This window comes from Squalius cephalus (genome assembly GCF_949319135.1).
Source record: "Squalius cephalus genome assembly, chromosome: 10".
Classification (NCBI taxonomy): Eukaryota; Metazoa; Chordata; class Actinopteri; order Cypriniformes; family Leuciscidae; genus Squalius; species Squalius cephalus.
Window position 1 is genome coordinate 7,471,596 of NC_137131.1, and position 24,636 is coordinate 7,496,231.

General features: G+C 36.9%; 1 long non-coding RNA gene across 1 annotated transcript in view; it reads left to right on the forward strand.

The window, feature by feature from the left end:
* Positions 1 to 348: 348 nt before the first annotated feature.
* The window catches only part of LOC307165920, a 30,903-nt gene continuing 6,615 nt past the window's right edge, over positions 349 to 24,636 (forward strand). Inside the window, exons 1-2 of the long non-coding RNA XR_013822555.1 lie at positions 349 to 449; positions 5,949 to 6,048. This is a non-coding gene — a long non-coding RNA (uncharacterized lncRNA). The remainder of the gene's footprint in view (positions 450 to 5,948; positions 6,049 to 24,636) is intronic.

The following is a 24,636-nucleotide window of genomic DNA, read 5'->3' on the forward strand; positions in this document are numbered from 1 at the left end:
AAATGATGAAAAAATACTTCTGGCTACTGTTCCTGATGACCTATACATGGAAAACAACAAATTAAACTTTTACAGTATATTTTTCTTACAAATCTAAAATTGTATTCAGAATTACATGGTTTCCAATTTCTTAAGTCTGCGCTGGTATGTAGCCTACCATAGACTGTAAAAAAAATAGGTATGTACACATTAACATAGTGCCGGTAGGTGTCAGCAAAGGACTGCGTTTTTGAGTGAATCATTAAATAAAACATTCAACCGATTCGCTCCCAAACGCTGAATCTCTCAGGAACGAAGCCCTCTTAGTGATTCCTAGAATCATTCACTCAACCGATTCGTTCAAAAACAAGTTCATTCACAATCAAAACACCACTACTTTGTGTGTTGCTTGGAGACGGTTTATTCTGCTTTAACTCTGGTACGGTTTTCGTTGGAGGAGCAAATATTGTGTAAGTTAACTTCTTGTGAACTTTAGTAGGGGAGACCGGGGATGGTTGTAACACGGGTCAGTTGTAACAATTCCAATCTGTCCAATCAGGAACTAGTTACAAATCACCTGATTCACTTCGCACATGCTCAGTTTAGTTCTTATTCCACATGTGATGTAGAGCCCTGTGGCAGACACAGCACATGTTAGAGTGGAAAAAACAATTTTGAGATAAGAAAGTTACTTTTTTTACTTTTTTTGTTTTTGTTATGGGAATTTCTGCTTTGTAGTTAAACTCATCAAACTTTATTATGTTTATTGTGTGTCTGTGTAGATATTTTCCATGCAAGTTGTTAGTGCTAATGTTTTGCCTGTTAGCTGTAAGGTGAGCTAGTTCATGGCTACATGACTCTGGGTTAGTTGTAACAACAATGAAACATTAAATTTTATTATGCCAATACTATAGACTGACAGTAACAACCATGCTTACACAAATAGAATGTTCAAGTGTTCAAGTTAAATTTATTATGGTCAATTACTATGACAGAGTAACAACAGAGTCACACACACACACACACACACACACACACACACACACACACACACACACACACACACACACACACACACACACACACATGCGCGCACACACACACACACACGCACACACACACACAATGTTCAAGTGTTCAGTTTTATTAATTATTATTATTTAAAATTTACAATTTTATTATTCAATTTATTATTATTATTTTATTTATTATTTATTATAATTTTATCAATTTATAATGGTCAATTACTATGACTGAGAGTGACAAACACACTGAGACTAAGAGTGACACACACACATCAGTTATATTGAAAAGTCAGTGTTGAATAAAAACCTTTCAAAATAATTTTTTTGTCAAAATCCTTATTTCATTATGTTACATATCACCCCGGTGGATATCATAATGTTACATCTCACCCCAGGGTATGTTACAACTAACCCAGACTATGGGGTGAATTGTAACATTTCACTCCTCGTGTTTGAAACTAAACCATGCATTTTCTGTTTGTGTTGCAAAGATAATAGATATGTCATTTAATAGCAGACACTTGTAACTAGTTTGGATCACATTTTGAACACACTGACTTCAAAGTATTACAAGATATAGACAGAAAGGTCAAAACTGTTACAACCATCCCCGGTCTCCCCTATAGCCTAATCATAATTATGCTGTTAGTCTGAAATAGAATTAATGGAATAGAATGAAGTAGAATGCTACTACTCAACGTAGGCCTATTACAGTCAGCATGGCTAAGTTAGCTGTATTGGACAATATCGACCCTGGCAAAAACCCATATTGCTTCGCGACGTGTCAACAATGGATGGTCGGCCGCTTTGGCCAGGTGGTATTAGATTCTAGAGAGCATTTGATTTGACTGTTTTTTTTTTATTTTTTTTTTTTATTTTATTTTTTTTTTATTAATGAAAAATTATTGTACATATATATGAATACATCAGTAAACATGTCACAGGAACTTACGAGGGAAGGCGAGGGAAGGGGAGGGAAGGGGAGGGAGGAGGTATCAATGAGTCAGTTCATATCAAGCTTGTGTAGTAAAGAGTTCATCATAGAAAGAAAGAAGCATCATGTTTTTCTTGTTGTTAATTCTTCGAAGCGTGGATAAGAGGTACTGGAATTCAATGAGAAACATTTTAAATATAGGTTTTTCTTTTTTAAATTTCTGTTTGTGAATGTAGTGTTTGGATATAAGTATAAAAAAATTGGTAACAAATTCAATACATTTCTGTGTGTAAAATAAAAAACAATATCTCTTTTTGTAAAAGTGTAAGAATTATCAAGAAAACCAAGGTGATTAGATAACATCAACCAGAAATTACGTACAACATCACATTCATAGAAAACATGCAAAATGGATTCATCATCTTTGTCACACAATGAGCATTTTTGGCCAATGTCCATGTATTTGGAGAGCAATAGATTACAGGGGTTTGATGGACAGAAGATGTGATGAGAAGCTGAAGTCCGCGGTGACGTCATTAAAATCCGTGATACATTTTAGTGGAAGTGAGAGACTGTAAGTTTTGAATGCTTATACAGTATTTGGAACACACCAGCTTATTCATAACCTTAAGCCTAACATATTCATACTAAAAGCTAAAAAAAAAAAAACTTCAATTTTGATTTCAGGGGGCCTTTAAAAACGCCCCTCGAGACCAAATGCGTTTCTTGTTGAAATCCATTTTCGTTTTTTAAAATGCATGAACGCATCTTTGTCCAATTGAGAAGATATAACACTATACTGTATACAGTATTTTACTTAGTATTCAACATAGTATAGGCTACTACGTTCATAGTTCATAGTGTGCCGCTGACTGCATGTGTAGGCCTGAGTGTATAATCTTTTGGGATGCAACTTTATGTTTATCCAGGCATATCTAATAATAAAAACACCACATGTAAAGCACGGTCAAATTAGAGATTCTTGGGCAAAATTTCACTGGCTAAGTACAGTAGGCCAATTGTCGGCAAATGCAGTGATGCATGACACCATACTCGGTGGTTGCTTCCAAACCAAGCAGCTTTATAGTAAGCCTGGCGAATTTGCGTGCTAGAAGATCAACAAACTTGAATACGATATGTAGTCAGTGCGGGGTAATATTCGTGTTAGGTGTACCTATACAAAGGTAAAGGTGACTGGCTGCGCCTTTATTGTGTTTCTAAGTGAGTTCAGTTTGAAACTATGCTATAAAAAGTCACGACTCCAGTAGTGCTAGTATTAATGAGACGTTCTTCTACATCACATCTCTTCTGATTCCTCAAGCATACATTGTTCTTCTTTATCAAAAAATGACCTAGATATGTCTGGACGTGTTAAAGTGGAAAAGATAATTAGGATACTCTTTTATATGCCATGTGATTTGCTCATATTGATTTTGCTTTGTTCTGAATTCAGATTAAAAGCATAAGATAAAAGCTCTAATCTTACAGCAGAAAATGCAATGTGGAATTCCATTAATTTATAATATCATTATTCATGGTCCTCTTTATTAAATAAATATGAGCATGTGTTGGTAGGTCTACTGGTAAGAGATCTACTTTTCTGCAAATGTCAAGGGTTCAGTCGAGTGGAGTGAAACTGAGAGGCCAAAATACATTAGAAAGCGATCTGCCTTGACATGCAATGTTAGTGGCCCTGCCATGAATTGTGACACATGTCATAGACATCGTTGCTCACTGAGTGAGTGTGTGATATTTCTTTGTTATGACAATACCATTACAGCATGTCCAAAAGCATGAGCTGTGGAGAGGTTACGGAAAAGCATTCTGATATTCAATGGATGTCTTTTATACAGCCCAAGTTACTGTAATGAATATAAATAAATCTAAACTAGCAAATTGGAACATGGCATTTACTTGACAGGGCATTGCTATGCAGTTACTAAGGTGTTCGGAGAGGCTTTGTTGCTATGTGGTTTTGATAGGGTGTTCTGGTTGCTAGGGCATTAGTAGTGATTTCTAGGGTGTTTTGGAGAAAATGATAGGAGATACATGAACATGTTTAATTGTACACATTTAAAACTTCTTAAAATCATCATCAACAGAAAATAAATTCAACTAAAATAGCAGTTTTTGAAAGGCATTGGAGTGTTTTACCTGGAATCTATTAAGTGAACGTGCAGTGCTTCAAGCAACCAAAGTTCTCTGGTTGCCTTTGTTAGCATGGTCTGGTAAGCACAGAAAATCAATAAACCGCTTCCACTTCAGTTTACAGTCATTTAGTATAGACATTATGTTTGTTTCTGTTCATTAGATGCATTCAAATCTCTTTAAGTTTGTGATGTTAACATAGCTGTGGGTGATAATGGAACACAGAGACTGGTCTTGGTGGGTTTTACACAAATACAAGCTTTGAAAACATTATTGGAGAATTATTCCAGGAATGCAACTTCAGTCTAAACTGTATCTATTATCTTCCATTTTGTGTTTTAGATTCCCCCCTATTTTTTTTTTTTTTTTTTTTTTGCAGTTCTGTCATTTAATTTTAAGGCAGTTAAAAGTATTTTATTTGGAAGATTTCTATATTTTATGTTTCTATACCTACTTATTTACGGCTGTAGCAGTTTATGCAGATTTGTATCTATAAATATACATAAGAGATTTCTGTGGTTTGAGAAGGAGTGTAGATGAAAGCTGCCTGACAGATGTCAGAGTAAACCTGTATAGAAGATTATTTTTATACAAGCATACAATTCAGAATCATAAAAAAAAAAAATATTTGGAAGGAAAACACAGAAGGGAACAGTTTGGAACTGAGATTTCCCCTCATAGTAGCATCCTAAAATAGCTTGCATCCTTCCGAATGGAAAACTAGAACTACAAAAATGTTTCTCCATTTCAGAGGAATTTGATGTATTATTGAACATGGTACATGAAATCCACAATAGGCACTACGAGACTATTTGAATTGCTCACGCAACAGTTCTTGGAAACACAGAAACCGTGGCATTATTTTTTTGGATCATTTATACACACTGGAAGCTGAGCTGCTTTTTAAGATATTTCTAACTTCAGAATTACAATAACAAGCTCTTACCATATGTCCAACTCCCACTCTAGACCAGTTGTTAGTACAGTATTGAGAATCATTAGAACAATATCCAGATGGTAATGATCGAAATGACTTTTTTCAACTCACAAACTTTTGACTATTATCATTCATCTTACTTTGTCAGAAAAAAAAATGCAAACGCAAGTTGTTGCAAATGTATTTTCCATCGGTTTAAGCGCCAGACATGAGCATGAGTAACTTTACCAATGCATATAAATGTTGCAAATTATTGTTCTCTATTAATAGCCGACTAAATATAGGATTCATTTAGTAAGTTCCTGAAACGGGACGGGAAAGGTCGCCGAAAAACCAATACAGGCAAGAGAACATTAATCACAGATTTCTCAAGGAGAATTAAACTGACCTTTTGGCAGGCCAGGAACACACTGAAACTCTTGCTCACTCACATGAAATATGCCACACTAACAAACACAGCTCTCACTGTTCTCTCAGAGGGGACATAAATGGTGGAATTTACTCAAGGATGTTGTAATACAGTGTTTTAACAATATGATTGACCCCGAATTGCCAATGCACGTGGGAATAAACTAGAGAATTCTTACCATTTTTCATTGTTTCTTTTTTTTTTTTTTTTCCGGTGTTTGGGAGTATCAAACTAAAATAAGTTTTAATAGCAAGACTATGGCTTAGCTGTCAGAACAGTGTTATTTCAGCATTAAACTACATGTATTAATTACTGTTTTGAATAGGTAGCTTTTATATTTTCCATTTTAATTTTAGTCTTAGTATTTTGTTGTGCTATTGTCATTTTTATTGTTTTTTTTATATATTTCGATTTACCTTTATTTCATAAATACCTTTATTTCATTTTGCCAAGGCAAAATTTCAAGGTAAGTTTTTCATCTAATATTTATGTATTGTTTTATTGCTGTATTTGCAGAATAGATCTGCTTCGCTGCTGCTGTTATTGTTGCTGCTGCTCCAGTGCAAGTACGGGACTTGCTACTGCCAACACGTACACAACATGCTGCTGTGAGCAAGTAAGACATGCTTCTGCTGAACAATATAGCGTACATGAATTACCCGTCACATATCTATACAGGTGGAGCTGGGGAAGGTGGAGGGTTTCTGAAAGCATGCTGCAACTTCTACAGAAAATACTGATCAGTATTTGAAGGTTGAGCAGCGAGCTCATTGGCTACTGAATATGATACAGCAGGAACCAATCAGCTTTGCCCCATAGAGAATGATGTGATTGCAAGCAGATTGAGTTAAGGACCTATCAGCCTGCGCCATCTAGAATTTCATGACAGAACTTTGTATTTTTTCCCGTCTATACGAAGAATAAAAAGAATTGTACTATATATGTTACCATATATTTTTTGAAAGGTTATGAAAACAAATTGTTGAACCCATAATGGACCCTGATTAAATGTGCACAATGTGAGCAGGAATATTTATTAAGACACTACATTTAATGTAACAAACTCAACTATGGCCCTTTTTAAAGAAGAAAATGCAACTGTCAATAACACAGTTTTTTTTTAAAGCTCTTTTAAGTACCAGTAAGTGAAGGGAAAAGTGAACGAAATGTTTTGCAAGTTGTGTGAAATGGGATTTTCAGTTTGCTGGAGGCTTGTATCATATCTCTGCACTCGTCCACCTTAATTAAACAGGCCGGCAAGTCCATCACTCTAATTCTCTTCCATTCTCTGCCTCGCTCTCACTCCTAGCTCCTAGTCCCCCCCGCTCATCTCAAACAAGCTGCCGAATCTGTCTCTCTCACTCGCTTTCGCTCTCATATAGCGATGACTAATCCCTCTGTCTGGAGCCTCAGGCTTTGCAACAGCTCCCGCTCACATACTGACCTTTTGCCGTTCCCGTGGATTACTGTACACTTTTAGATTACTGTACAAAACAGAGGAGTAAGAGAGTGTCTACTGCTCAAGGACCTTTGGCTTTGCAGTTAATGAGTTCCGATTGTGTTTTGCCAGTAAGTCGGTGATGGAATATATGAAGAGGCAAACAAAACATTTGTGAGATGCAAAAACTTCTTTGGAGTTTGGAGTAGAGGGTAGTGTGTTTAATTATTTATCCCCCCAAAAAAATAATGGGAAAGAGTAGGCTGCGATTAACTCCACTTTTAGACTCGCGAACTTCTCTAAGCGCTTCCCCTCGGGGGAATCAGCGCCGCCATTTTGAAGTGCCTTCAACTTCGTCAAGTGGACGGGGGAAGTTTATTTGGACAGATCCTCAATTTTAACAGAGGGAACAAGTCTACTCATATGTACACTTATTGCTGCTCCATAGACCACAATGCAACACAATTTTGACGTCACAACAGAAACTCGCAGTGCTCGCACTTAATTTACCCACAAGTGATCAAGGGCTTAGGGCGTTCCATTTAAACCAATTGCAAGGTTTCCACCAGTGGTGGACACTCGTGCAGCATAAGCAATGACGTACACCCGAGTGAATGAGATCAAGGGAAGGACATAAAAAAGTGGACTTCTTTATGAGTGAGTCATTGAATGATTTTTTTTTTCAATTTAATACTTTGTTTGTATAGGGAGAGATACAATAAACATAGATAAAACTGGGACAACAGCCATCCAATGTATGTATCATGCTTGTAGCTAAAGCTAATTTGCAAAACTTGTCCCCATAGGGCTTTTATAAATACAATAACAAGAACTGTAAACAGACAAACAAAAGTACAAGAGGAAGAAACAAGAGTACTTGCAGCAGATTTGAAATAATCAGGTAGCCTAATGAATTCCAAAATTGCACACATTTCACTGAGAAGGCAGTCTGAGCATAACATAATGATTTTTTTACAATTTAGAAGCCGCTCTGGTGGATCTGCTGCACCCCTGCAATCTCTCAAAAAAAATGACATAAGGGGCGGGCTGAGGGGCAAGACCATTTAAACACAAGCTTTACATAAGTGAGCAAAGCCTAAAATCTTACTTAAGATATGACAATGATGGTATGTTATTTGCTTTCTGTCTAAATATTTTTAGGTTAAGACATTCAATATGATTAATTAGAGACTGATTTGTCTGAGACCAAATTGCTAACCCGCATGAGGTCTTATAATATCATCAAGGGCATGATCATGTTAAACAACTTCTTATTATTTTGAAGCTAGTAAGATTTGCCTTTATCTTTTTCACATGACTTTTAAAATTTAACTGAGAATCTAAAATCATGCCACGTTATTTTTCCTTTCAGACTTTTTTAATAACCTTATCTTTAATTCTAATGTTTAAGTACTCGGTTACAGGTATTTTTTTAATTGAAAAACATATAGACTTTGTCTTTTTATTATTTAAGGTTAAACATTATTTAAGGGGGGGGGGGGGGGGGTGTACATTTATATAATATTATGCGGAGAAAGAGAAACGTTTATGCACAAACATTTTCAGGTAATACGATCTCTATAGATTTAAATGAATCCTTAATAACACACCACCAACTCTACCTTTAACTCTATCTTTTCTGAAACGCATATATCCTGGAACATCAACCATATAGTTAGCCTGACGTCATCATACTCAGATTCTAGTCAGAACTTCCCGACCTAAAAACTTTGTGGGCGGGGCTAAGTTCGGCTGGCATCCAGGCTACCATATAGTTAAACTATTATCATGTTTCACTTAAGCATAACAAATCAAGGTTAGACTCAAAGTTAACAAAGTTCAAATTTCATAAGACTTTTAATATTTAAGTGTCCTTCTAGGTTTTACTGTAGGGTCCCAAACAACTTTTGCATGAATAACAGTTTGAAAGAACAAGTTTTGACGTTGCTTATAGAGAAAACACGTGCTTGATGTATGATTCATTCAACCGATTTGTTTAGAACCACTTATTCGTACCAGGCATTTCCTAGGTAAGAAAGGGGACAACTCCCATTAAAAGCAGTCATTAGAGCGCGCCTCTCTCTAAGATCGTTTATCTGAGGCGCACACATGATGGATACACCAGCTCTCTTAGCCATGATGCATGTTTCTGACCTCTAAAGGATTACATTATCAATAAGACTTAGGCTATCTGGCGCGAGGCAGCCGTGCGCTCAGCCGAAACACAAGCCGTGTGAAGTCCTAAATACATCTGTGCTGTACACCTCTGTGTGTTTTCCGACAGAAAATATAAGATGACCAAATGAATAGCGAAAGAAGTGCAAACATCATTTTGTCACTTGCTCTGTGTGCTACTCTGACTAAGATGTTAAAACTCACTAATGAATACATCTCTTTATTCAGTATTCTGTTTCGTTCAGAGTTACACTTATTATTTATCTAGTATTATTTATTTATTTACTTGGATTGGTATTGAATCTTTGCCTACGCTGTTGTCTGAAGAAGTGGTGAGGTGTAATTACTGTTTATGCACAAAGTAAATAAAAGCCAGCTTTAAATGCCATTTGAAGGCCACAGTTGATTGTTCGTGCAATTGCTGCAAAATTGAGCTGAAGCAAAACATTTAGGCAGAGAAAACGTGCTGATAGCTATTATGCGTTGTTCATTAATTGGCAATGGGTTATGAGAATAACAATGTGTCTAAAAGGCATCGTTTATATTCAATGCACTGCTAATATGTAGCTCTGCAAAAATGTTCTGATGCAAAACAGTCATATTGGTAAAAAGAAAAAGACATTTTTAAGAAAAGGTTTTTGCAAATGAACTTTTCACTTCCTAATCCATGTATTTCTCTTTTATGTAATATTACGAATATTCAGGTTAAGAAAAAAATAGAGTACTTATAGCATTTAAATGTCACGTTATTTTCTGAATGAGCATTGCAATATTAGATTGCATGTGCTTATATTTACAGTTCAGGCACAACACACAATAAATATGTATATATAGCTGTATTTACTAATATAAATGATTATACTTTTTTTGTATATTTGTTATTTCTAAATAACCTTTACAAGAAAAACAAAGCATGCTATTTTATTTATATGAAGATTTTTTGTAATAACCGTTCGTGAAGCAAACTGTGAGAATAGGCCATGGTGAGATCCTTGTGTCGTGTCGCTCTCTCATTGAGTTGTCTCATACACAGACATGCTCCTCTGTCTCTGTCCTCATATCTTGGCATGGGTGGTATTTGTTCATCAGCATGCATAATTACCCATCACAATCTGTCATGCCAGATTTTGTGTGAAGGAGACTAATTAAGTGCAGATTGATAACGAGCCTTTGGTTTTTATTTAGCAGCCCAGTAAGAGGTGTAGGGTCAGCTGGGAATGTTCCCCAACCCGGAGTGGCAAAACATGATTTGTTGGTCACGGACTTGATAAAAATATACTGAGATGTTTTTATTATGATAAGGGTTTTTAACATGTCCAGTTAGTTACAAAAAATGTAATGATAAATAATGTGATAAAACAATTTGGACTGACGTACATATTCTGCAATAATAACAAAACAAATAATAGTGATTTATTTGATTTAATGAATCATGTAATTCCATCAATAATTATCTAAGAACAGAAGGACATGAAGGGCCACTGCAGTGGAAATATCCTACTATGCATTGAGTTTATTTGCTTTTGTTTTTCTGCAATTTTGATTTCAAATAATAGGCCTCATGATGGCTGTAATTGTGACCATTACAGATAATGACGGCCACATCCTCGTTCATTTATTTTATTTCAATAGAGGTACTCATATGTAGCACTACAACTTTTTTCTGCAATTCAAATAAATCATTAAGCTGAGACGACAGCATCTGTCAAGAACCTAAATGCACTTGCGTAAGAGCTCTCTCTGGGGCCAGACATGTTTTAATAATTGTGTGCTTTTTGTCAAGATCAGACCATCAAAACTGCTTTCCCCCATAATACTATAGGCTAATTAAAGCCCTCACTAGAAGTAGGCTTCTGACTTAAAGACAGCTTTGTGCCTTGATGTGCTTAGAGTCTACTGGAACATTGCAACAGTTTGTACCTCTCTTGTGAATTTGCAATTTGCATTCAGTATGTTTATGATATGCGCATTGCTGTAACAGGAAAGAAACTGAGAATAATTGTCAGTAGTTTCCATTAATTAATTAAGTGTGTCGTTCATGTTGGAGTGGTGGAGTCTGTTCTTAAAGGGACAGTTCACCCAAAAATGAAAAATCTGCCATCATTTACTCACCCTCATGCAGTGCTGGGTAGTAACTGATTGCATGTAATCAGTTTCCAAAAATTAAGTACTTGTAATTAGATTGTATTACATTTAAAAAAAAACTTGGAATCAGACTACATTTACTTTATTATTGATTATGATTACATATTATTCACACAATGGCAGCAAATCATTCATAATGTATTGATTATTTTTCGTGTTTTAAATGTTCCTTTCTAAAACAGCAAATTGCTTATATACATTCAGAAATTCTAGCTAGTTTAAGTTATAATTAATTATTAGTTTGTGAATTCTTTTTAATTATTTTTTTTAATAATTATTTTTTTTTAATTTATTTAATTATTAGCCTTTCATTAAACTCACAAACCCCCTGCAGTTCCTTCAAGAATCTTAGACATAATGTAAAGTTTAATGCACTACATGTTGTTGATAACAAAGAATGGAATATATTTTCTTTCTCTTTGTATTTTTGCATTAATATGGTACAATATTATCCTATTCAATTTAATGTGATAAACAAGTTAGGGCAAAAGTAATCAAAAAGTAATCAGATTATATTACCTAAAATGCTTAATGTAATGGATTACATTAACTTCAATTTTTGCCATGTAATTTGAGATCAGTAACGGACTAATTTGTAATCTACTCAGCACTTCCCTCATTTCAAAAACAATATCTTTTGTGCATTTTTCAAGCCATACGGTTGGTATTGTGTGAAGAAAAGCCAAACATTTACGCAATTATTCACTGCTTTTGTTATTATGTATGGGGAAAAAAGCTAAATTAACATCCTGCTGAACATTGACTGTTCCTTAAACTTATTTTTAATGAGGACAAGGGGAATATTGATATGGAGCAGTTTGAATAATCTGCTTTTTGCAGAAAAATATACTGTATTTGGTTGCTTATTTTTTCAGACATTTTATCTGAGGCTTTGTAGAAATTTTCTAGTACATAATAAAACTGTAATATTCTAGTAAATTACTCTAGTAATAATAACACCTTCATTCTGTGTTAGCTGTAAAATTAAGTTGAATCAACCTGTTGACTGTTGTCTCACATTTTAATAGTTTCTCCTTTGTGTATTGTTAGTTCTGCGGGTTCAGAATAAACAATAAGCAAACTACGTTATTCACATTATTAATTTTACAGTGATGTGACAGGCAAACTATAATGAACCTGAAAACCAATTTTATCCATGTGCCTGTGGATTCAGTTTTTTTCCTCCGCTGTAAAAGCAGCAAATCAAATGCGTACATGGAATGTATTATTCAAATATATTTAAATTAAGTCAGTGTATTCAAATGGCAACTGCAACGGGTGGGTAACACTGACTGCATTATGTGCGAAGGTATAGCTTACTATTCTTGTTGAGATGAATGCTGAAAAAATGAATACACATATTCAGCCATCCAACATGCTGTCTCAGAATGTTTTACAATAGATAGTGTCTGATTCCAGGAAATAACTGTTCACTTTAGAATACAATGTGTAATCAGGTAAACATCAGCTTTCAGTCAGTTTTATTACATAGAAATGCAAAACACTAGGCATATCAGCGCAGCAGGGTTATTTTAACCCTGTAAAGCCTGACATTTGAAATAATAGTCATAATTTAGTTTTTTCATGAAACAATGTATTGAGCCTTTAGACAAAATATTTGTAAAAAAGTTTGTTGAGTATCATATTTTATTCATCAGGCTTTTATGGCTATATAGTATGATATAGGAGAATATGGAGCAAAAGAATTGCCATAAAATGAGATTCTGATGGCTTGTAATATAAATCAGTGAAATCTTTATAATAGCAGACTTGCGTAAAATTCTTGTGAACATTATTCCAAATGTTTCCAAAAATATTTATAACTCAACAACATAACATTGTTCAAGTAGTTTTGGATAGTTGAATCCCAAAATCTTACATATTGTGCCTTTAATACAAGAGTGTCGGGTGTACAATTTTACCACTTGAAAATAAATTATATTAATGAACTCTATTTGAAAGAGAGCACACATATCTCAGAGTAATAATATCATTGCTTTAGTACAGTTTTCCACCTTTACTGTATATGATTTTATGTCTGTTTAAAAATATTAATTTCAGTCATATTTCCTAACTTCATAAAAAAAAAACCTACAACGTAAAAAAAAACAAAACACAGCAACGTGCAGCGGTGTTAGAATCTTGTATTCATTTTTATCAACAGCATAAAAATAAAATACATATTAGTTTGAACTCTTAGTTATCCATGATAGAAGAAATTTAGCATACGTTACCGTTGGCCCCAGTTTTTCCCCTACTATATCTTTTGAGTGATACAAGGATCACAGACAACAAGAAACCCATTAGAACTGAAGGACAGCAGCGAAACCCTCTATTGCATGGCCTACATCCGTCACAGTCACCATCTGCATGCAGATAAATCATTGATTACACTGATCCATGGATCGCTGGGACCTCTGGGAATTTAGCGTCAGTGGTACCGGGAAGGGAGTGAAAAAAGAAAAAGAAAGAATGGAACAAACAAGATTAATAATAGCTTGATGCAAGAAAGCCCTTTGGGAGCTGACTGCTAAGTGTTGTTGACAAAATGCAGGGTTCTAAGGCGCAGATGAATAGTCTTCAGAAGCTGACACCATGGGGGAGTGCTATATTGTTGTAGTAATTGAATAGCAGCCAGTGGAGCACCTGTCTTTAGAGTCCAGCTGAGGATGGCCCGCACTTGTAAATCGCATCCCACGAAGCCTCTCAAATATACACTCACCTAAAGTAATCGCAGTGCAGGGAGCCAATCAGTATGCAGCTTTTAAAAAGCTTCGTTGCTAGAAGCGAGGCAGCTAATTTGAATATGTTGATTCTAAGGCAACAGGTGAACATTTGGAAATACAACAAACAACAAATGTAGATCAAGTCTCTATGCTGTTGGGATTGGCAGGAGTTTTTTGCTTGGCTTTTAAATTAACTCTTGCATTTTTGCCCATGGGCGTGATTGAACCAACCACGCCATTTCCACTAAACACAAGAGAAGTCTTGTCTCACCACTTGCAGACATTTATTCGAGAAAAACGCACATTAAGATTGAAGCGTGTCCACCACTCCCCCGGCCCGCCTCCTTAAGGCATGGCCTTAATTGGATTTCATGAACTATCCCTTCAGGCTCTAAAATGTCCCATCAGTCCATTTGAGATGGTGCAGAATGTGTAGAATTCAGCAAAAGCACATTCAACTGGGCCGATTACATCAGTCAACAGCCAATAATAAATTTCTACACCACAGTGAGGGGGGCTGTTCTAATTAAATCTGAATATGCAAGGGCGTAGAATTTATAGGGACGCTAGGGACATGTTCCTACCAATAATCCAGCTACTATACTCTTAGAAGAAAAGGTTCTATATACAGTAGAAAGGAATAGTTCACTTAAAAATGAAAATTCTGTCATCAATTACTCACCCTCAAACCTGTATGAATTTATTTCTTCTCCTGAACACAAAAGAAGATATTTTGAAGAATGCCGGTAACCAGACGGTTGATGTACCCCATTGACTTCCATTGTAGGAAAAAAAAATACTATGGAAGTCAATGGGGAACATCAACTGTTTGGTTACCGACATTCTTGAAACTATCTTCTTTTGTGTTTAGCAGAAGGAACATCTGTAATGGTTTAAGTTCTTAAGTTAAGGCTTTAAGGGATAGTTCATGCTAAAATTAAAATAAAGTCATAATTTACTCAACCTGGTGTTGTTCTAATGCCGTATGCCCTTCTTTCTTTTATGGACCACAAAAAAATACTCATGCTCGTCCATATAATGGCAGTGAATAGAAACCAGCAAAAAGCTTTTTAAAAAAGACACAAAAGTATCACAGAATAATCTCATGTGACACCTGCTGTATATTCCAAGTGCTCTGGGGGATAAGACGGTAAACAAACTGAAATTGAATGTATTATAACTAAATATTTGACCATGGATGTTGGTCCTCTCTGCACGGCGGTGTGACTCTGTAGGTGCTGCAGTTCACTCTGTTTTGCCTAGAAAAATCACACAATTTGTGAGAAATGAAGATTAACAAAAACAAGACATGAATAATGCTATACAAAAAAATAAATAATATTAAACTATTCCATTGTGAATATGGATAATGCTGGCCCCATGCATTCTAGGAATTTATGTCCTAGCCTGTTTTCAAACCCTTCAAAGTGTACTGTGACTTTGTTTAAGCAGAAACAAAAGAACAGAATGTTTTTGACCTCAGTTACCTTCTGTTCCAGCTAGTTTCTTCACAACAGCACAGCCAACACGGTAACATTTCTTTCCATTTGACCTCTGGCGGCCTCAGGCGCCCATTAGGGAAAATTTGTTCCTTAATGATTTCTGTTTATCCTTTGCAGACAATGCCCAGTATAACCTTACATTTGGTGCCATGTATATTTTAAAATCAAAAGTCCAAATGAGGCAGGAGAAAAAGTTCTTACTCGTCAAAACCCGCCAGAAGCCAGTGAACGAGTACTACTTTAATCCAAAACAAAACCACAACATACAAAAATTTTCATCTATGCTAATATAGACCTGATATTTTTTACTTGCATTGTCTTGTACACCTTAAACAAAAGTTCAATCCTAAAGTCAGATGGAAGACGGTAAGATTACTTAAAATTAATCTTACTCTTATCTGAACCGATCTCAACCTGTGTAAACTGTTGTATTTAAAAAGGTAGGAGTAGCTAATAGAGAAACATAACAGGAGTCAAACATCAGAATAAACATAAGAAATAATAAAAAAAAGGCATAAATATCAGTTTAGCATTACCTCAAAATAAACAACCAAGAAGCGAAGAAACGATTATATATGTATAGCCTATATTTCTGTAAATGTAGTCTTGTTGCCAATGGCTTATTGCAGCCTTGCTGCTGAGGTGTGATCGTTTTTATAAAATGACATTTTGAACTGTAAATTCAATCTCATGGGGTTCCAGGGTCTCATGAGATGTTATTTCCATCTCTGCCTTATCACTTTTCAATATGTGATAAATAGGTCAGTGTGTTTACTGCTGCCAGATATAGCCTATTATTGATGGTCTCATTATGTCACTCATTTGCTTTATTTTGAGCGGTATGTGGATCTCATTTAACCTATGATTTATAATGCCAATGTTTTGTCTTGTAGAACATTTAAATATTTCCTCGCAATTTGTATGCACCTAAGAAGATAATGCTCTTAAATTCAAGGCCTAACACTCTTTGCCAGACTTGCATAAGATTATGATTAATTTCAGAAAATAACTGAGACTGGAATATGGAAGCAGACTGAACAAGATTAACGAACAATTAACAGTACATTCGGCTGGGTATAAAGCGTTTTGAAAGAACTAAAGTACTTGAACAAAGACGTAAATGCAGCTCAGTGTATATGGAATTGCTTTATTTGAGAATAATATTTAGATGACTGTAAGCTAGAGTGGTTTGAGAGTAGCTTCTGCCACATCTGACCACCTCTTTCTGAGGATTATTGCAAAATCTGGATCAGATCTTTGGATCAGAGCTGTATCCAGGAAAGATGAGCACTGTATGCTGTGTACGGTGTACTTTAGTCACTTTAAATTCGTAAATCAATAGAGTTGAAAGAGTAGTTCACCTCAAAATGATAATTCTGTTATTGAGTACTCTTTCCAAAACCATATGACTTTCCGCAACACTAAAGGAGGACTTCTGAAGACTTTGCAGGTCTTTTGTATACAAACAATGAACAGAAATTGAAGCTTTCAAGCTTTAAAAGCACTATAAAAGTACCAACCAGATTGATGTAAATGCACACAATCAAAACTTTCAAATCAAACTGGCAAAGTACTACTAGGTTTACTTTGCTTATCAACACTGATAGTGACACTCCAACCGCATAAATAAGTAGCATGACAGTAACACTTTCCGGTGACCGGTGACATTTGGTGCCGTGACCCGGATGTGAGTAAGGTTTAGGGGGGTGAGTGTAACGGACCTAGGTCATTAAGAGCTGTGCATGTAAACCTAACTCCCCTGATCTCAAGAGGTGCGCTAGCAACTGACGTAGCGGCTGCGGTCTTTAGCATCCTTGTTAGCGCGCCCGCCTCCCACTTTGGAGACCCTGGTTTGAATCCCGTTCTGAGCCATGTCAGTCAAGCTTGCATCAGCCGATAGTCAGCTGTTTCTGACGTTTACTAATCCAGTTTCAACACTTATCACAGTGGTTCTTTTAAATCCCCATTCATTCAGCCTCTCCCATTGCTTGACTGCACGCTACATCTAACTCCCCCCTCCATCCCCAAATCCACCTAGCTGGAAATCTGTAATCTAATTGGAAATCTGTTTCGTGATTGTCTTCAGCATAAAGTAAATTTCAATGTAATCATCCTCCCTCTTGTATTTTGGCTTGTTTACAACAACTCATGTTAAATTTGTGAATTGCAATTATGTATGCATGATAACTGGATCTGCTCTGTTACCCCAAGTGGGATCTGATTTGCTGCTCTCCCCGTTCTGTCCAGGCATGTCTGCATAGACAGGCGCGTGGAGTTTGCCCAGAACAGAATAATAACACTAACTGTATGCATTATCATTATAATAAATATACATTTGACAAAAGTGGTCCTGACTGAAATGAGAAAAGGGTCAATCAGTGTTTTATTGTCACATTTGTTTTGCACATGCAACTTCACTCTCATATGTTGCTCTGGAAAACCTAATTCATTGTAGCGCTTTGTCCTAAACGGTCCTCTCTCTCTCTCTCAAAAGTAACTTTGGAAAGTCTTATTAGTTCTATTAAATTGGTTTGTTCAGACACTTCTTTTAAATGACAAATTTAAGTATGTGGCATTTCAGGTCTTTTTTCACAAAGTTCGGTCTGTTTCTCACATTGAATGAAATGTATGAAGTTATTGTATGAAATGGACCACTTATAGTTTTACAGTGCTCCCTTTTTGAAGCTTGAAAGCCTTAGTCCTCAATCATTGTAATTGTGTGAGAAAATCCTTTTGTGTTTCACAGAAGAAAGTAAGTTTGAAACAACATTAGGGTGAGTAAATCATGACAGAATTTTCATTTTTCGGTGAACTACTGTACTTTTGTCCATGTTACAATTTTGGGACAATTTAATTGACTACAACTAAGTTTTCAATATCTTGTTTTTTTGCAACCTGATATATAAAAGCAAGTCATTAAATTCTAGTTTCTAAAAAAGATGTTGTTGCTAGTTTTCAATCAACAATAACTTGACGTTCCTTTCATGAGAACACAGTTATGAAAGACCTTGGTTTGGGAATGCAGCTCTGCGAGAACAGGATCAAGAGTCCTTATTTGTTTTCAGGGACTGTTTCACACTCTAATTACTTTGCTGATGACCCATATACTGCCTTTGGATTTCTTCACCAAAGCATTTGATCGGCTTTAACACAAAGCTCACACAGCTCATGGTCATTCTGGTAATGAGAGTGCTTCTTTTTTTTTGCCAGATTTTTTCCCCCCAGCTGTACACTAGCAAAAATACATGCATGTTAAACCCTGAGTCTTACATTTAATGATGTTTTTCAGAAAAATGTTTGCTTTTATTGAAAACTTATTGTTTTCAGCCTTACACAGAAAAGCAAGATAAATGCATTTTATTGATAGGTATAGAATATACATATATTTTTAAAGAAATAAATACAAAAATACTCTACTGGCAGCATTTTTGTCAACCTGTCCTTTCTTTTTAGATTACTCAGTTGAAATAGTTTTACTATGATAACAATATTTTCTGGTTTTCTTTGCAGCAGGACTCCATGAATGTGTTAAAATACATGTGCTTTCACAATTAGTATGCAGCTTCATACAGCGTATACCCCATTTTGTATGATTTATGTATGCTCTTTGATTAGAGAACTTAATCTATAAGCACATCATTTCATAGCCTTTTCTAATATATGATAGCACATCATTTTTGAGAGACTTTATCCATCATTGGCTATCTTGGCACTGTGAACATTTTTTTAAACACTCTGGCTGCTCCTTTCAATATAATGTAAGCGAATTGGGACTAGGGCTGTCAAGCTCGCAAGTGACAACAAAGGAACTATAGAAGTATCATACAAAGCTATTGTATGGACTATTTTATGGTGTTTTTATTGGTATTTTGCATTCTTTGTCATTTTTGGAGCTTGACAGCCCCAGTCCCCTTTGCATTACACAACAAGGATATTCTTCAAGGTGGAAGATGTGTAGTTTTTCTGTGGCTTGAAAGATAAAATAAAAAAAATCACACACACACACACACACACACACACACACACACACACACACACACACACACACACACACACACACACACACACACACACACACATACACACATACACACACACATATATATATATATGTATATGTATACAGTATGTAGGAGTAAGATGCGTTGTGTCATTTGCTGCTATAAGGATAATTAACTGCACTGTTCTAATTCAGTTCTTTTTGAGATTTTTGGGAATAAACCCAAGTTGGTAAAAGGTGCTTGTGCATTACTTTGCTTAATGTGCTGGATAACGGAACAGGCATAACTGTAAATTATCAGCACACCTGTTTTAATGAGCTCCTCATCCCGAACAGTTATTTTTACATCAAACAAATCGTTCTTTAACCCATTTTAAAATGGTAGTTATTTGTGAAGATTGTTAAAGTAATTTATACTCTGCGTGTTAACACGGCCACTGGGATGCATAACCTTTCCTTAGACAATCCCAATTACAATTCCAGAATTAACAGATCTAGACATTATGTCATAATATTCTGCCTTCATTTTACAGATCATTAAGAGCTGAGACATATGGTCTGAAATCAGTCATCATATATTAGCATCCAATGTGAAGAAAAATGCACAGCTTTAAAAAAGGCACAATGAGGCATTAAATAACCATATCGCAATGACATTTCCACTTGGTTGACATAAATGTGACAGAAGAGCTGGAAAACAATCTTCTCAGGCTTTTTCACTGCGGCTCCATATCTATGAAAGTTTCTTCTCATACCGCCTTCAATTTTTCTGCGTGACAACCTCATAATTGCCACACTGACTTAAGGCAGAGCAAACATCTCATCATCACCAAGTGCTCACTGTGAAATTCGGAATGGACAACAGAACAAATACTCCCACATAAGCTGTCTTGCCGATGCAGAACGGAGGAGAGGCTGAAGACAAAGATGATGGACTGTCTCTTTGTTATTTTAAGAATTGTCTAATTACACACTTAGATACTCATGCATTTCTTTCTATTTATCTTATTTTATTATTATTATGTACTCTGGGAGAGCGATCTGTGCTGCTTTTGCCCTAAATCCATGCAGTTGTTTTTTTAATCAAACAATTCATGACTTGTTTGCAGATAGAGGGTTTTGTTTCCTCTGGATAAAAAAAAAGATATGTCACATTCATACGTCCTCAATTAACTTTGGTCTCAATATAATCCATGCAATTAATTCCGCCTCGTGTAATGGATGCCTCTGAGTCAAATTGTCGATAAAGCATAAAAATGTACCTGTACATTTGTAAGATGGTCTCATTTATTACCCTTCCTGGCCGTGTCTTATGTCCTCAAGCTCAGCTTTGGTCGTTCACAAGCTTAGCTGTGAAAACAAGACTCCAATTATGTCTTACTGCCTCTCTATTGGTGAGCATTTCTGTTATTCATATCCTTGAAAATTGGTTCCATCACTTAGTGGAGGATTAAAGCTCTGTGCATATGTCTTGCGGAATTTAAAATTTCAAGTATGATGGTTTCATACATAATGCTCATAAATTCAAACAGTCAGGACTATAGATCACCTCTGTTCATGACTGCAGTCCATTATCAGCGCCCAAACCTGATCAGTGTGCCAATCAGTGTGCCAACCTCCCAGCAACTCCACTTATAGCAACTCCAAGAAACCACTTGATGGCCTCGATATACTCACTGTGAAATTCTTATTTGTTCTTCGCTTAGGGTTAAGAAGTTTGACATCCACAAGCAGTGGTATACTGTTAGCGGACATCTGTATACTATTAGCTTAGTATGTAAATATATGCAGCACATTTTTCTCTTAAAGGGATGGTTCACCCAAAAATGAAAATTCTGTCATTAATTACTCTCATGTCGTTCCAAACTTTTTGATGAAATCTGAAAGTTTTCTGTCCCTCTGTTGACAGCTACACAACTGACACTTTGACGCTTCAAAAAGTTCATGAAGAGATTGTAAAACTAGTCCATATGAATTGGTTTGGACGGTTTAGTCCAAATTTTCTGAAGAGACACGATTGCTTTATATGATGAACATTAATCATTAATGAGCAAACATAAACAAAAGCTCAATGGAACCTGCTTGATTTGCGAGAACAAACCTCTTGCAGAGGCTCAAACATGTTGCGTAACACGAGAATGATCCTCATTGGTTCTTGCTGAAGCTCAAACGTGTTGCGTAACACGAGAATGATCCTCATTGGTTCTTGCTGAAGCTCAAACGTGTTGCGTAACACGAGAATGATCCTCATTGGTTCTTGCAGAAGCTCAAACGTGTTGCGTAACACGAGAATGATCCTCATTGGTTCTTGCTGAAGCTCAAACGTGTTACGTAACACGAGAATGATCCTCATTGGTTCTTGCAGAAGCTCAAACGTGTTGCGTAACACGAGAATGATCCTCATTGGTTCTTGCAGAAGCTCAAACATGTTGCGTAACACGAGAATGATCCTCATTGGTTCTTGCTGAAGCTCAAACGTGTTGCGTAACACGAGAATGATCCTCATTGGTTCTTGCTGAAGCTCAAACATGTTGCGTAACACGAGAATGATCCTCATTGGTTCTTGCTGAAGCTCAAACGTGTTGCGTAACACGAGAATGATCCTCATTGGTTCTTGCTGAAGCTCAAACATGTTGCGTAACACGAGAATGATCCTCATTGGTTCTTGCTGAAGCTCAAACGTGTTGCGTAACACGAGAATGATCCTCATTGGTTCTTGCTGAAGCTCAAACATGTTGCGTAACACGAGAATGATCCTCATTGGTTCTTGCTGAAGCTCAAACGTGTTGCGTAACACGAGAATGATCCTCATTGGTTCTTGCTGAAGCTCAAACGTGTTGCGTAACACGAGAATGATCCTCATTGGTTCTTGCTGAAGCTCAAACGTGTTGCGTAACACGAGAATGATCCTCATTGGTTCTTGCTGAAGCTCAAACGTGTTGCGTAACACGAGAATGATCCTCATTGGTTCTTGCTGAAGCTCAAACGTGTTGCGTAACACGAGAATGATCCTCATTGGTTCTTGCTGAAGCTCAAACGTGCTGCGTAACACGAGAATGATCCTCATTGGTTCTTGCTGAAGCTCAAACGTGTTGCGTAACACGAGAATGATCCTCATTGGTTCTTGCTGAAGCTCAAACGTGTTGCGTAACACGAGAATGATCCTCATTGGTTCTTGCTGAAGCTCAAACGTGTTGCGTAACACGAGAATGATCCTCATTGGTTCTTGCAGAAGCTCAAACGTGTTGCGTAACACGAGAATGATCCTCATTGGTTCTTGCTGAAGCTCAAACGTGTTACGTAACACGAGAATGATCCTCATTGGTTCTTGCTGAAGCTCAAACGTGTTACGTAACACGAGAATGATCCTCATTGGTTCTTGCAGAAGCTCAAACGTGTTGCGTAACACGAGAATGATCCTCATTGGTTCTTGCAGAAGCTCAAACGTGTTGCGTAACACGAGAATGATCCTCATTGGTTCTTGCTGAAGCTCAAACATGTTGCGTAACACGAGAATGATCCTCATTGGTTCTTGCTGAAGCTCAAACGTGTTGCGTAACACGAGAATGATCCTCATTGGTTCTTGCTGAAGCTCAAACGTGTTGCGTAACACGAGAATGATCCTCATTGGTTCTTGCTGAAGCTCAAACGTGTTGCGTAACACGAGAATGATCCTCATTGGTTCTTGCTGAAGCTCAAACGTGCTGCGTAACACGAGAATGATCCTCATTGGTTCTTGCAGAAGCTCAAACGTGTTGCGTAACACGAGAATGATCCTCATTGGTTCTTGCAGAAGCTCAAACGTGTTGCGTAACACGAGAATGATCCTCATTGGTTCTTGCTGAAGCTCAAACGTGTTGCGTAACACGAGAATGATCCTCATTGGTTCTTGCAGAAGCTCAAACGTGTTGCGTAACACGAGAATGATCCTCATTGGTTCTTGCAGAAGCTCAAACGTGTTGCGTAACACGAGAATGATCCTCATTGGTTCTTGCTGAAGCTCAAACGTGTTGCGTAACACGAGAATGATCCTCATTGGTTCTTGCAGAAGCTCAAACGTGTTGCGTAACACGAGAATGATCCTCATTGGTTCTTGCAGAAGCTCAAACGTGTTGCGTAACACGAGAATGATCCTCATTGGTTCTTGCTGAAGCTCAAACGTGTTGCGTAACACGAGAATGATCCTCATTGGTTCTTGCAGAAGCTCAAACGTGTTGCGTAACACGAGAATGATCCTCATTGGTTCTTGCTGAAGCTCAAACGTGTTGCGTAACACGAGAATGATCCTCATTGGTTCTTGCTGAAGCTCAAACGTGTTACGTAACACGAGAATGATCCTCATTGGTTCTTGCAGAAGCTCAAACGTGTTGCGTAACACGAGAATGATCCTCATTGGTTCTTGCAGAAGCTCAAACGTGTTGCGTAACACGAGAATGATCCTCATTGGTTCTTGCTGAAGCTCAAACATGTTGCGTAACACGAGAATGATCCTCATTGGTTCTTGCTGAAGCTCAAACGTGTTGCGTAACACGAGAATGATCCTCATTGGTTCTTGCTGAAGCTCAAACGTGTTGCGTAACACGAGAATGATCCTCATTGGTTCTTGCTGAAGCTCAAACGTGTTGCGTAACACGAGAATGATCCTCATTGGTTCTTGCTGAAGCTCAAACGTGCTGCGTAACACGAGAATGATCCTCATTGGTTCTTGCAGAAGCTCAAACGTGTTGCGTAACACGAGAATGATCCTCATTGGTTCTTGCTGAAGCTCAAACATGTTGCGTAACACGAGAATGAACCTCACTGGTTCTTGCAGAAGCTCAAACGTGTTGCGTAACACGAGAATGATCCTCATTGGTTCTTGCAGAAGCTCAAACGTGTTGCGTAACACGAGAATGATCCTCATTGGTTCTTGCTGAAGCTCAAACATGTTGCGTAACACGAGAATGATCCTCATTGGTTCTTGCTGAAGCTCAAACGTGTTGCGTAACACGAGAATGATCCTCATTGGTTCTTGCTGAAGCTCAAACATGTTGCGTAACACGAGAATGATCCTCATTGGTTCTTGCTGAAGCTCAAACGTGTTGCGTAACACGAGAATGATCCTCATTGGTTCTTGCTGAAGCTCAAACATGTTGCGTAACACGAGAATGATCCTCATTGGTTCTTGCTGAAGCTCAAACATGTTGCGTAACACGAGAATGATCCTCATTGGTTCTTG